Source organism: Mytilus trossulus, chromosome 2, assembly GCF_036588685.1.
Source record: "Mytilus trossulus isolate FHL-02 chromosome 2, PNRI_Mtr1.1.1.hap1, whole genome shotgun sequence".
Taxonomy (NCBI): domain Eukaryota; kingdom Metazoa; phylum Mollusca; class Bivalvia; order Mytilida; family Mytilidae; genus Mytilus; species Mytilus trossulus.
The window spans coordinates 75,313,818-75,330,601 of NC_086374.1; positions in this window are offsets into that span (position 1 = coordinate 75,313,818).

A 16,784-nucleotide genomic window follows, 5' to 3' on the forward strand; every position below is an offset into this window, starting at 1 on the left:
ATTTACTTTTGTGAGACAAAATTGACAAAATTGAATTTTGTCTCACAAAGTCAAAAGTTTGTCTCACATAAGTCAATTTTGTCAAGCCAAAAATCAATTGTGTCTCATACAATTGACTTTTGGGTTTTAATTTCCATATCAGGTAACAAAAGTCAATTTTGTATGCAAAATATATGAATTTTGTCATGACAAAATTGAATATTGTCTACATAAATGTATTTTGTCATCACAAAATTGGAGTTTTTGTACAAAACCACAAGAGTCCCATTTACCTTCATATGTGAAGTACTGTCTAATCTTTATCGATAAACAATGGTTCTCTAATTCAGAAAAAAAATAGGTCTTTCTAGTATATAAACGGTAAACAAACTGGGATATGTCTATAGGAGACATCTAAAATTGCAATAATATGTGTGTTAGAAGCAGTTTCGTAGTCGGGACAAATGTCCCTTACGAAACAGTACACAAATTAGGGTCCTACTAAAATGCGCCCGGGTGAAGAAAAAGCGCCCGGGGAAGAACAAATAGCGACCGGGGAAAATGTATAGATATTTTATTGGCCAGAGACAACTTTGTGTCGATGAAATAAGTTATGTACATTGATTTTTTTTTAAATTTAAGACAATTAATTTGCAAATTCAGATAATAGACATTTATAATACAGCACTATTAAAACAAGTATGATTTTTTCAAAGTTAACATTAATATATGAATACTATTTCGAAAGACAGATACTAATAGATCACAGTTTATGCGGAAGATTTAAAAAATGTGAAACTTCAAAAGACATGTTTTTCAAAAACAATATTAAAATGAGAAATGTAAAAAACTAACTTAAATTTCACAGATAAATATTTATCTAATCAAAATTAAAAGAGTTACACATAATAAATCAGCTGTTATATTCCTATTTTGGGTCTTCTGGTTATCGGGACTGCCTCACACAATTTATACATTTAGGTTGGTGAGGACTGCCTCGCCATATATTCTTGGATCATTATTTGTTTGACTGTATCTATAAATACATATGATAAAGGTAGGATCACATAGTACATGTGTTGGTGAGGGTTGTCTCGCCACGAGGGCCGATCATATGAAATGAATATAAGTTTTACAGTTCCTTTAAACAGTAATCTTGATGACGACCATTCTTCCATTTTAAATGATAGTTTTATTGAGGAAAACGAATTTCCAGACCTTGACCAATCCGAGTCCTCTGTTGTTTCTGCACCAATAAATGATACTGTTCCCACGCCAGGTGGCGAAGGCGAAACTACCCCTCAACCATTTAATATAGTTACAGTCCCAGATACGCCTGTACCATTACCGTCATTTCCTAAATTGTTAACTATGGATAAATTGGCTAAATGTAGCACATTTTCGGAGTACCCACAAGATAATGCTAAGCGGTTTTTAGCAGAATTTGAATCTTATGCATTACTTCACGACCTAGCATGCAGAGCAGGACAAACGCCGAATAGCGGCTTTTCATTTACATCTGAAAGGACCCGCATTTACATGATTCAATTCCTTAAGCGATGAGTCAAAACAGTCTTGGCAAAATATTTGTGTTTTGTTTAAAGAAAAATACATAAATTTTAATTTACATAGCGCAACTGTAATAATGGAGAGCGAGTTATTTCAAAGTTTGGTCTTCGTGTCCCCTGGTCAGTCGCTCGAGGATTATTATAGTCAGATACTAGAAAAGGCACAAATTTTGCAAAAGCCAGATCATGAGGAAGTAGCTAAATTTATTAGTGGGCTTCCAGATAAGATGTCCGTGATTTTTTGTCCGTGCTGGCCAACCGATTGACATTCAAAGTTCTTTAACAGCAGCTAAAATGGCCGAGGCATGTGGTTATCGTCAACTCAATGATGCTGTTAATGCAATTAAACATAAGCCACAACATCAGCATGTGGAACCAACCGAGAAAGCTTCAGAGCTAAGCGAAATGAAGGAGCAAATAAAGTTGCTTACAGATCTTGTTTCTAAAATGAATACTGGTCAGAAATCAAATACACGTAGTGAAATGCCCCCAAACAATGCATTTCCTCGTCAGTCTAGGTTTGATAACGCAGAATGCAGAAAATGTAAAGGGTTGGGTCATTTTCAACGCGTGTGTAACTGGAACAGTGCCGGTCCGTCACAACCGAACGCTCAATGTCAGCTATGTCATCAGTTTGGACACACCGCAGCCTTTTGTTTTACAATAAGTAATATAGTTCAGGGAAACCAAATGAATACGGCCGACAGGCACAGCCGTCCGGGGTTTCCGCAGTAAGTGCCGAAGTGACTGCTAACTCTCAGTTTTTGTATATGCAAGTTGTTTTTGATCAGTTGAATGTAGCTGCGCTTATAGATACAGGTAGCTCCATCAATGTTATTTCAAAGAACCTTTTTGATTCAATTTCTGATAAACTGAAAATTTCATTTGAACAATTATCCGATCCTGAAATTAGACTAGCTAATAACGAAAAGATTAAGGTATTCGGAACTGCGAATTTAAAAGCAATCATTCATGACCAGGAGCAAATTATTGATATTTATATTCTTCCAACTGTTTCGCATCCGCTTATTTTGGGGACTGAATATTTACGAACTCATAGAGTGTTGTTAGATTTTAGTGATTTTTCTTATGGTGTAAAGAATATACATGTTCAGACTACAAAGAAAATCTTTATTGAGCCAAACGCTGAGCTTTTGACGTACGGCAAAGTGCCAAATTTTGTAAACGTAGGGTTACAAGGGGTGTGTTCGAATAGTCAATTTGCGGTACATCAGGGACTTATGATAGCAAAATCGCTTGTTGTTATACCACCTAATCACAGGGTTCCTATAAAGATATTGAATACAAGTAACGTTCGTATTACACTGCCCAAAGGCAAAAATATTGCAGAATTTACTGTTTTATCAAATGTTAATTCATATGTTAGGATGAGTGACAATACGGAAAGTTTAAAAGTACAAAATATAGAACTTGTGACTGAACGCAATGATATTGTTGAAGGACAGGACGTTCCCTTCAACTCAAGTAAATCAGATGATTCAAGTGTGAATATGGTTGCCGAGTTTTGCAAAGAATTTCATTTATCCGAAGATTTGACTGAAACACAACTGCTACAACTACAGCGATGTATCTATGAAAATCGAGATTTGTTTGTCACGAAAGAGAACCCAGATCTCGGATTTACATCTCTTATTGAAAATAAAATAAATCTCAAACCAAATGCGGTATCGAAACATCAGAATCCATATAGATTACCACCGTATAAGCGTGAAATATTACGGGAACAATTGGACGATTTACTAAGACAATGTATCATTACACCCGTTAGTGAATCAGAGGAACTGCCCCGTCGTTTTAGTAACAAAACGCAGTGTAAATGCCGATAAAAAGGAATCTCAAAATTTTAGGTTTTGCTGTGATTTTCGTCATTTGAACGCCCAAACAGAGGATTTTAAGTACGTAATTCCAAATTTGCAAGAGTTAACTGAATCTATGTCCGATTTGGTACCAAATTTTATAACATCTATTGATCTCTCCAGTGGATTTTTCCAAATGGGAATATCACCCGATTCAACTCGTTACACGGTTTTTAACACTTGCTTCGGCACATACAAATTTCAGAGATTACCGATGGGTCTGAAAACTGCCCCTAATACTTTTCAGCTTTTAATGGACAAGGTGCTCCATGGATTAAAATTTAAAACATGCCTGTGTTACTTGGATGACGTTCTGCTATGCTCGGAAACATTTGAAAAGCACTTAAACGACTTAAACGAGATTTTCGAGAGATTTCGATCAGCAGGGTTAAAGTTAGGTGCAAAGAAGTGTTACTCTGCAAACCAGAAGTGCGTTTTTCTTGGACATGAGCTATCAAAGGACGGTATACGCCCTCCAAAGGACCGTGTTCAGGTTATAACAGATTACCCGGAACCGAAAAATGTTAAACAGCTCCGTCGTCTTATCGGCATGTTCAACTGGTTTAGGAAATTCATTCCAAATTTTAGTACCCTGATTTATCCACTAAATAGACTTTTGCAGAAAAATCAACGTTTTGAATGGAAATCTGAACAAAGAATGGCGTTAAATGATTTGAAAACACGTCTCGCTAATTCTGAAATTTTAAGTTTTCCGTCTTTTGATCTACCTTTTCGGTTGGCAGTGGATACGTCTTCTCGAGGCATTGGATATATGCTTTACCAAAAAGATTCACAAATTAGTAAACCGAAAATAATTCGCTTTGATTCAAAATCTCTAAAGCCTTGGCAACAATCATATGGGCCGACAAAGTTGGAACTCTTAGGTATGGTGACGAGCGTACTAGATTGTGCCGATTATTTAAGGGGTGTTAAATTCATAGTCGAATGTGACCACCAGGCGCTTCAACCTCTGTTTCAGAAACAATTTAAATGGGCCATATATGAAAGATGGCTTGCCGTTTTACAACAATTTTCATTCATAATTGAGTACAAACCTGCTGAGCAGATGCAGGTTGCGGACGCTTTGTCTCGCTGTGAAAACCCACATAGTTTACAAGCTGAAAGTCCAACGGAAGAAGATCCTTATTTCCCGTATATAACTGATGCAGTCGGAGAAATTGAATTACCAGGGGGTCAAGACTTTGCGGAATTATTTAAACATCAGCAATCTACGTCTAATGATATGTCCTACAACGATATTGTTCATACTGGAAGGGAAATACCAATTGTTCAAGTACTATTTTGCGACAAAAATCAGGACCCATATGACGCCGACACTGATGAGCTTACAGCCACAGAAAACAAAAAGAAAATTACACGGAAGCGCAATATCAAAAATAAGACCACAAGTGACAGTGCTAAAAGTGCAAATTCTGTTGAGTCTTCAAATGAGGAAAAAACTGACGATCAGAATCATAATGATTTGTGTAATGGCGTAAAGGACATGGCAAAAGTAAAAAATGAACAACGAAATGATTTTGAATATAAACATATTATTGCTTATTTGGAGGACAACTAACTCCCTCTCGGTCTCAAAAACATGCACGGCGCATACTATTAGAAGCTCCGGATTATATATTGATAAGTGGTGTACTGTATCGTACTAGAAAAGCTAAATCCGATCGAAATAAGAGAAAGTCCGCCTATCAGTTAGCTGTTCCCCACAAAATGATCGATATGATATTGTTTATGGTTCATGATTCGCCGCTAGGTGGTCATAGCGGTATTCAAAATACACTAGATCGTTTGAGAGATGATTTTTATTTTCCTAGGATTCCAGCTTCTGTCGTACTGTGAGATGAGCTAGATGTGCGGTCCCTTCGAAAATAGGGTTTAGGGTTAGGTTCCCGGATATTGGCAAGTTTTAATCGATTGATGTGTATTGGTTGTTTGAATTTACGTTTTCCGTTTGGATCCCGCAAAAGAATTAAATTTCACTCGGTATGTTCGTGACTGCAAATGGACCATTGGTGATGATTGCATCTCCACGATTTATATGAAAAGAAGACTGCGTTAAGCTACAACTACCATTATGCCGATATTTTATTACTGTATACTTACTGAATTCAAGTCAACCAAATTTACTTGCATTTAAGACATATATTGTGGAACATAAAATTGTGCTTGGTACTTAAGTTCATGTGCGAGTTAGACATAAAATCTACTGTCTCATATGATAATGTTGATCTTGTATGTGTGTGAGATTGTGAGTGATGCGTGAGTGTCTGGTTGTAAGCTTTTGTAGTTTGATATTTTCATTTGAAGTCAATTTAAGAGTATATATCTCTACTAATTTCACAAGGATAGGAACGCAAAGTTACCATTGCAAAATATACAATACCATGAGTATTGACACATCAATTTTATTATTATCCATAGACATGTATGCTAATTTAAGCAATAATAGCAAGAAATGGTATGAAAAATCTTAGAGTATACTAGAGTATGAAAGTAGAAATATATAATGGATTAAGGAAGAAAGCAGTCATTTAAACTATATTGTAATGTGTTCGGCACTTCCGTTAACCAGATAAAATTTTCCAAATTTTATAATTTGGGGCGGGGTGGTTATATTCCTATTTTGGGTCTTCTGGTTATCGGGACTGCCTCACACAATTTATACATTTAGGTCAAAAAACGTGGAACATGTTTTAGCCTTTGTCATTACATTGAGTTGTCGTCTGCCAGTGCAGAAGCATGGACAGTGATGGAGATGAAATATTAAAGATTGATTTTGAACAACGTACAGTTTATTCGTCGCTCGTTGCTTGTGCTTGCCATAGTCCCCCAGCCAAGTACACGATACAGCACATAAAGCAGTACTATACATGTACAGTAGTTAAATGAAGGGGGTAAAAAGCAGGAGTTTGGTTTATTCAAAACTATGCATTAAATTCCTGATAAGCAAAGACATTAAAACAGTCAAAGTTTTAGTTTTAAATTATAAAAAGATATAAACAACACTTTCGATGTAGCATCGTACATATCCCAATTTATATTAAGGACAAAACAAGCAATAATTTTTTTTTAAGGAAAAAAAATATTGTTATAAAATATTATTATTTTGTTCCGCCGGGCGCTAATTTTCCTTCCCCGGGCGCTCTCGGGCGCTCCCGGGCGCTTTTTAGTAGGACCGCACAAAGTATGTTAATAATATCATTTTAAAGAGTTTTTAAGATTGCACTTTTTGTTTACAAACACGTCTATTATTAGAGGTATTCAAATTAACTCTTGAAATAAAATTTTAGACATGTTGATTTTACATTTTTTTAGGTCTGAAAGTCACGCTTTTATTGAAAAACGCCCATCTATTCTATCAAGTATCTATTCCTTGTCATATATTACAGATGTTTTTACTTATTTGTGCTGTTTTACTATCCAGCTATTTTTCGACTTTTATATCGGTGAACTATAAACAAAAACAAAAACAAAAAAGCTGGAGGGGAACGCAGGATACATATTGTCATGACCACATGTGATGTTTTGTGTTCTACTGATGAACGAAAGAAGATGTGGAATATTTAGTAAATGGTCAGAAGGATTTTTTACCTACAACTTGTTGTTATAGATAATATCATGAAAATCTTTAAAAGATATTTAGGGACTATTCCATCTAGTCTCAGATTCCATGAACGATTTTAATCAAAATAAGTACCAATAAATAGAAGCAGAAATCTCATTGTTTATTTGTTTATTTGGATATATATTTATCGTGAACTAACAAATTCTGATGATATAAATACAATTAGCACCTTGACACGTTACCTTTGAAATGCCAAATTAAAATTTTGACCTCAGTTTTATCTGAGAGTACTCTCAGATCTATTCCTAGTGTTTGTTTGCTGTCGGGATGTACATATACCCGGCCACGTCCACTTGTATTTTTGTCCATCTGATGAGTTAATCCTTTTTCAACTGATTTTTAAAGTTCGTTCTTATGTTGTACTGTTAAACCACTGTCCCAGGTTATGGGAGGGTTGGTATCCCACTAACATGTTTAACCCCGCCATATTATGTATGTATGTGTCTGTCCCAATAAATCAGTGGTTGTCGTTTGTTTATGCATGTGTTACATATATTTTTTTCGTTCATTTTTTTATTTAAATAGGGCCGTTTGTTTTCTCGTTTGATTTGTTTTACATTTTCATTTTGGGGCCTTTTATAGCTGACTATGCGGTATGGGCTTTGCGCATTGTTGATGGTAAGGTGACCTACAATTGTTAATTTCTGTGTCATTTTGGTCTCTTGTGGACACCGGTTGTCTCATTGGCAATCATACCACATCTCAGTCTTTTTTAATTATTGTCCACTGAACATAGAAAATAAAAGTGCGTGTGGTACATCTGTGTACTATGGACACTTTCTTGTTTTACATAAAATTGTATTTGCAACAGGAGAAAAACAAAAATAACCGAAGAAAAATATGACAAATAAACAAATATATATATTCAGACAATTACACGTCTCTAAAAACATGGTTTGTGAAAATCCAACTGTAAATGCCGTCAAATGTAGTTGTGTATAAACAAGTTGCTTTCTTTAAAAAAAAAAAGCAATACATGAACCTAAGACCGCTGACTGCCGGGTGACCAACAGATTGTTGCTGAATTTGTGTTTGCTTTTGAATTGAAATAATTGACTGTGAATATAAGAAGCCAGTTGAACGTATATATTTACAGCTTCTATTTGAATAGTTATTTTAAAGCTCTACTCTATCATTTATTACTTGGGAATGTACATAATATTTCCGATTATAACCGTTTGGCAAATCTTAATTTCTACTAACCGGATTACTTATGCAAATTGCACAAACCTACTCAGTTTGCTTTATAATGTGGAAATTTTTATGCATTTATTTTATATATCATATCTTTATATTTTGTTTCCTACATGGATGCCTTTATATTCTCAACTCGTTTTTGAAGTATTTTTTTTGGCTTTTTAACTGTTTTGATCTGAGCGTCAATGATGAGTCTTGTGTAGACGAAACGCGCGTCTGGCGTATTAAATTATAATCCGGGTACCTTTGAAAACAGTTACTATTTACACCACTGGGTCGATGCCACTGCTGGTGGACGTTTCGTCCCCGAGGGTATCACCAGCCCAGTAGTCAGCACTTCGGTGTTGACATGAATATCAATTATATGGTGATTTTTATAAATTTTCCTTTTACAAAACTTTGAATTTTTTGAAAAACTAAGGATTTTCTTACCCCCAGGAGTAGATTACCTTAGCCGTATTTGGCACAACTTTTTGGAATTTTGGGTCCTCAATGCTCTTCAACTTTGTATTTTTTTGGCTTTTTAACTGTTTTGATCTGAGCGTCACTGATGAGTCTTATGTAGACAAAACGCGCGTCTGGCGTATTAAATTATAATCCTGGTACCTTTGATAACTATTCACACCACTGGGTCAATGCAACTGCTGGTGGACGTTTCGTCCCCGAGGGTGTCACCAGATCAGTAGTCAGCACTTCGGTGTTGACATGAATATCAATTATATGGTGATTTTTATAAATTTTCTGTTTACAAAACTTTGAATTTTTGGAAAAACTAAGGATTTTCTTACCCCCAGGAGTAGATTACCTTAGCCGTATTTGGCACAACTTTTTGGAATTTTGGGTCCTCAATGCTCTTCAGCTTTGTATTTTTTTTGCTTTTTAACTGTTTTGATCTGAGACAATTCTCTACCAAAGAATTTCACAACTGTTATAAATCACCAAACGGCCCTCAACAATTAGCAAAATCGATACCACATTGTAGTAAGCTATAAAAGGTACTGAAAAAAGAAAAATAATGGTTTAACAAATCAAAAGAGAAAAGTAACGGCCTGATATAATTACAAAACAATAAACGGGAAAATAGTATGATATACATCAACAAACAACAGCCACCAAGTCACAAGGCTCCTGACTTGGGACATGCACATGTATAATGTTGCGAAGTAAAACACTTTGCTGACTCCAAACCCTTTCCTAACCTGGAACAGTGCTGAAACAGTATAGAACACATACACTGTCGTTCTAAAGTTTGCGTTAATACGTTATAAGTAAAAAAAAAAAAAAAAAAAAAAACTTGTCAATACTAGTATTCTATTAATTGATATTTATGTTAAGCCCCAGTCACACTAAACCACGATGTAAAATAGATATAGATCGTGGTGAGCTCGCATTATGAGCGGCATGAAAATGTAAGTTTCAATCACGTTGTGCTACTACGTCCTCCTTGCGCTTCTATACAACGATCCCGCTACGATAATACCACGTTCTAACAACGCTTATTACGATCTTTCTACGCTCATCACGTCCCCACTACCACTATACCACGATTTATCCGATTGCAACGCGACCTTACCACGCTTCTACTGCGATTATAGCAGGCTCTTACCACGACCATACTACGATAATACCACGTTCATACTATCTTAATAACGTCAACATCGTGTTCCATATGTAAGACATATAAATACTGTATCATTCCTTCTATTACTCATTGATATGTTCTCGGAGACAACGCAGTCATGCAACCAACATCTTCGTAAGGGTAAGGGTAGAGGTAGATCTTGTAGTAATGAATCATGACCCAGAAGATATATGTCGTACCGACAAATCCAACCTGAATCCCAAATTATTGCTGGTCTATCAAGATCAAATGACGATGCTTAAAGTGAACAATTGTATTAAAGGATGACACAGATTTATCAAGCATGGTTGGGCCGTCAGAGATAAAGGACAAGAGATCCAAATGACATACAAACAAACAAAAAGCTGGAGAGCTTTCATAAATTGTATATGGCAATGCCAATGATGATCGTAGTATGAACGTAGACCTCGGGTCGTAAGAACAGTGTGACGAGGACAACATGGGCGTTCTTAAATCGTACTATGGTCTTGAACAGCGTGGTATAAACGAGGTATAGTCGTGGTGGAAGCATGTTTGGGTCACGGTTAGAACGTGAGGTCGTAGTAAAGTCGCTGTGAGATCGTCTCGAACTCGCCTCGACTTTCGCTACGTACGATGGATGGTATACAGCGACCTTTGCGATCTTACCACGACTCTAATGCGCTCACAAATTTTCATTCAATCACAGATCGTAGTGCGATCGTGGCCTAGTGGGACTGAGGTATTATAAGTATGTTGCTATATATATTTAAATTTCCGCTATGGTCTCTGGAAGAGGTGTAAAAATGTAATATGTGTATATTTGTTGTTAAGTTGCAGTCTCATTTAAATGTACTAAAATAAGGTTTTACTGAAGAAAAAAATAATGTTTTATTGAAAAAAGGATCTCATTTCAACGAAGGGAAATCAAAAATATATTATAATTATCTTAGTAACTTAGATACCATAACGCAAACATACGTTGCCTGTAATATGGTGAACGTCACATATGCGATCATCGCTGTGACATTTTGGTAGAGTACCATGCAATCGCTTTATTTTTGATGATTTATACAGTACGCATTACTTTATAGTTTATATATGTTAGCGGCAGTAAGCGAAATTAAGCAATAAGTTTAAATCCTAGGCAATAAGCTAACGCCTAGGCATTAAGTCAAATGCCTAAATGATGTTAGACATGCCTAAATGATGTTAGACATTAGTCTTAAATCCTAGGATTTAAGCTTAAATCCTGAAAAATGTGCCCAGGCAAGTTTAATGCCTAAAATATAAATACGAGTAAATAAAAGACATTTACTCAATTAAATAAAAAAAATATACATTTGTTACATAATAGCATTACGAGAACTGAAGTTTAAAATGTCATCTACTGGAAATAAAATCACAGATAATCCTGGCTATTATAGTGTTTGCCTGCTTCAGTTGACTGTCCATGGCTCCAGAACGATGGCGAACTCTGTTTGTATCAATTGTACAATTTGGACATACCACCTTTGAACCATATCCCTCTTCACTAACAGTAGTTCCACATATAACATGAATGTGTTTGTCACATTTACTTCACACATGATCTTCCAATGTATCTTTATCACATACATAGCACTTTAAGACATTTTGAAAGATAGTTTGAATAAATAATAAGATAAAATCATTTTAATTTGGCGTAACTAAACATATTTATCAAGCCACACTAGAATAAACCTGTTTTTAAAATTCAGTTACAATTTTTTGATAATAATGTTTTTGTTCATAATGATTGTTTGACTTAACACTCAATCTAAAAATCTGTTATAAATTAAATTTTACACGGAATTACTGTAATATTTTAGTTAAAGCCCTTTAAGATTAAAGAGTAGTTTTAGTATTTTTTTAAATATTTCTTATTACTTTTTACAACGCACCCCTTTGCGTTTCGTCAGTGATTGAAGTAGGATGTTTCACATTCGTTTTTGGATTTGATTTATAGTTTCCATCTGGGTTTGATTGAAAATCCATCAAATCAACTTTACTTGTCCTCTACTGTTAAAGTCTTTAGATAAAATGGTCTTCACTACTACTCCTTTCCCTATATATGTTTTTTTTTCATATTGCAATTTCACAAAGTTTTACCAGCTTGACCATGGTGAAGTGTTAACATTTTCAAAAAAATATTATAAAGATTATATTAAGTTTCCTACTTTTTTTATTGGATACAATTATTTTTTTAAAATCTTTTTTTAATTTTTGTACTTCCACAAAAAAGTATGAGTTAATTCTGATTTAAATAAGAAAAGAACTAAAACTTGAAGACTTGTCAGATACATATATATTAATATTTGGAATATAATTAAGAAAATACTTAATTTCATTAAAAAAATCACTCAATCAATATACAAAAATTACAGATTTCACTTATTGCCTAAAATCATGTTCGGCAATAGGATGAATAATCATCATCAAATTTCAGGTAATAAGCTTAATGCCTGAAAATTTCAGGCAATAACTTAATGCCTAGGCGTTAGCTTATTTTTTTCACATTTTAAAAGCCTTCTTACAAAAAATAAAATCACAAAAATACTTAATTTCCGTTTTGCATTTTCCTCGGAGTTAAGTATTTTTGTGATTTTATTTTGGTTAAGGACTTAATTTCCGTTTTGCATTTTCCTCGGAGTTAAGTCCTTAACCAAATGGCAAAATCAAATGATTAAAAAACTCAAACGAATGGACGACACTTGTCATATTCCTGACTTGTTACAGACATTTTCAAAGTCAGTCCCTCCCCTGCCGCGCAAGCGTTAGATTTAATTAGTATCGGTCAATTAGGAAAATGAAAAATTCGTATAGATTGTTTAGGATATATTTCTTTTAATGGTTGTAGCATGAATACGGTAAACTTTTCATTAGTTTCCCTGTGATAGTGAACAAAACAATTTTATTGTCTTTCAAACAATGTTTTCAAAATTAAAATAAAGTTAATGAATGACCCGTGTTTTTTTATTTGAAAATAAGTAATGCAAGTCGTGACAAAAATGACTGTCCATATAGAGACATTATTGAATTATTTGTAAATGGCACTTTTTTTTAAATAAATTAATAAAACTTGCATTAGGAATGTAAATTTTTCCCTTAGATCATAAAAAACGGGAACAAATAAGGAATAATATGGTACTTTTTATTTCAACATATCATGATGATAACCCCCGTAATTATGTTATTAAAAAATGGGTATTTTTGCACAATATCGAATCAGAGGTACAATTTATTTGTTGATATAATTTCAGCAAGACCGTAGTTAGTATAACAGTAAGTACAAGATATTATAGATCATCTTTCACAGAATAATGCATGCATATATAGTGTTTTTGTCTTTTAATCACTGACAACATATAACTTACAGCAAATGAAAATTGTGGATGTGCTTTAATTATTAGACATAATATCATTATTGGACAACGCCTGCATAAATATTACTGTTTTATCACTTTATATATGATGTTTAATATGTTAATTTTTCTATTGTGTATTATATTGTATTGTATTGTTTGTATATGCCTTCAACCCCCAAGGGTATAAATGTGCATTTCATTAATAAACATTTTTATTATGTTTGTTTATAAAATCCTTCATTGAATTACGTTTTTACTTTAAACAGATGAAAATTTATTTAAGAAATTGTTTTTAGTTACTTGACATCTACGTAAAGCATGTACACGTGAATTATGACATGATAGTGTGTTACCAGAAGTGTCCCCAGCAGGCGCTGATCACCTGGAATATTCTTAATATTATCCAACCAATAAAAGTACGATAAAAAAATGATACATGTAGGTGACAATTAGTGAATGTGTAAAATTACAGTGGTCGTGTTGGTTTTATTTCATGGACTTGTTTATCTATCTTCACACACATTAATTTATGACGCTTTTTTATTTGAGAATATATGGCACTTTACAGAAAGAAATGCATAATTATATGAAAGCAAGGAGTCAAGGGCATCATCGAAAAAAGTGACTCACTGAACTTGCACATTAAAGCACATTGTTTTGTTTAGATATAGGTATTATCTTTTTTAAATTTAGATGCAGCTGATATTTGTTAAATACATAAAGAAAGGCCATGTATTTGTCCTAAGAAAAGTATAGATTGTGTAAAGGTGAAGCTTAGCAGTGCAACTTTATACATTGAAACATACTGAATCTTAAAGTAAATTTAAAAAAATGATTTTTATACTCTACCGCATTCTAGATTCATTAATTGATAATTGATGAATTTAGTCATGGTGTCTGATTTCTCTTTCTGTCTTTTTAATTTAACTATTTTCAAGCTTATATCAACATAAAAATTACACAAATTAAAAGTTTATTTGCCATTATTGTTCACATCTTTTACGTAAGTCTTCGTGGACGGATAAATGTTTCATTTGCAATAATATAAAATCTTTCTTTTATAAATATTTTACCATCAGAATGAAAGTCATGAAAATAACTATTATTGAACATTGAAAATTATTTCCAATACAACTTATCCATGGGAGCGGTTTATATTAGAGGGTCATTTCAATTGAGATCAAAGTTTTGTTTTTCTGATAGAAGAATGTACATGCACCAGCGTAAATCGTTTGCAAGTGGAGTTATTTCCCTTGAATCTTAATAACAAATTCGAGTTGCCTTCCTTAATTGCAACAAATTCTTGGATATGGTAGAAAAAATGATGGATTGAACCTGGTTTATAGAGCTGAACCTCTCACTTGTATGACAGTTTTGTCAAATTCTATGATATTGATAACGATGCGTCACTAAAAAAGACACAATAGGCAAAAATGTAAAAAAAAACCAACCAAGTATACAACAAAAAACACCCAACCAACTATAAACTGAAGATGATTTTAGATGATTCGGAAGGGTAAGCAAATCCTGCTCCACGTGTGGCGCCCATCGTGTTGCTCATTATATTACAAAGCAGGTAAATAATTGGTCAACCAACTCATGATGGCTTCCGTAAAATTTAAGAAGTGATGATTTTTAAACTTCACCATTTGGAACTCTTGGTTTAAAATAGAAAAAGGTCAAAAATGTCTCCTTGCTTTATATTTAACACTTCTTTGAACAAGCCAAAATTGTAACGATTTACAAAAAAGAGAAACTACCATCCTCCTCATACATAGCCATGAAAACATTGATATATAATTTCCTATTCTGATGAATTAATAATTAGATTAAAAAAGTTTTAAGGTTGACCAATTAACTTTTTTAAGCAACTTGTTCTAGTATTAACAAGTGAATGGACAGCTAAGAGTAGTCGGGACCACTCTTACAAAAAATGTCAAGTGAAGCTATTGCGAATTGTTCTTGGTACACCCCTAAGTTGCTAAGTTTGTTTTAAGAACACTTAATAACTGACCAAAATTTAAGAATGATTTTGTGTTACCGGAATAAGTAAGAATGGTTTAAAGTAGACGTAAGAATTGTTCTTAAATCAGGCACTTTTTCAAAACATTAAGGGCTGTCAATCATTCTAAGATAGGTCTGAGGTAGGGTCTTGTTACATTCTTAAATCTTAAGACGCCCTTTAGACGTTCGTAAGACATACGAATGCTTCTTGTTACCGGCCCCTGGGCAATAAGAACATGATAAAATATCATTCACCATGTCTCTGTAATACCGAAATTGATATCAGGACCATGTGAAACATCACACACTAGCGTCTAGTCTAACTGCGAGAACAGTTGATAAAAAAAATCAGTTCCAAAGATACACTTTGGACTTCTTCCTTTTGCATAGATTCTATTTGTTTCTTTAAATTCTAGCACATCCTTTACATAAGCCTTGTAAATCAAATTTGTATTAAAAATATATGATCAAAATGGCGCAGATACTCATCGTGGGACAATCAAAGACCCTTTTGCTTTACTGTAAAACATGTTTAATTGTGCGTTTAACTGAATAGATAGGGGGACAAGCCAATTATTTCTCCATGTCAATTTAGTGTAAACTCAAATATAGCTTCTGCGGTCGGATTCCAGAAGAGTGAGTTAAAATATAAATCTTTATGTCTTGTTTTTCATCACGCTAGCGAACCTGTCAAAAGTAAAAGGTCCCCATAAACTTTCTAAAAATTCTAAAAATTCAATTGAAATTTGCCAATCCTCATGATCAATCATTTTGCTTATGCATGTAATCTGCCTTTTAATTCAATGTCACTTTGCACATTGACCTATATATTTAGTTTTTGCTCTTTTGGTTTCTTTATTTCAAATCCATATCAATGTATATGCTAGTGTTATGAAAAACTTGTTATTTGGAAACTGAATATAAGCGAACTTCGTTAAATTTGTTTCGGTATCTGTATGGTTTAATCAAACCGCTTAATATTTGTTAAATTATTAACCTGGGTGATTCAATCAAATTAAATCTCTCACTTGCTCATTTTTTAATACTTTGTCGCTGCCATCCCACGCAGCGACCAAGCATTAAAAAATGAGCGAGTGAGAGATTTAATTTTAATAAGATTGCTGGGTGATTGTGTAATACTGTAGTCAACACACTTTAAATTGGATATACTATTTCGATATAAAGAAGAAAAGCAGCTAAAATAGAAAAAACAAGCTAAAATAATTGTCACTCAATTTGAAAGTTTTTTTTTCAATTTTTGGAGATTTTCTGTAATCATTTCGATATTATATTCTAATTCGTGGACTCAGCTGTAAAGTTAATCAAATACAAGTGTTATAATCTGCTTGTACGACTAATAATGGAGCTGAAAGCATCGATGCATCTCTGCCAATTAAACCAAAGATTTGTGACTTTATTGATGTGGTGTCTATCTCATTTAAAAAGTTAATTGCTTTTAGTAATACGTAAAAACTTCTGTTTACTTATACATGAAAACAATGCGGCATGTTTGAAAAGAAAGCGACATAA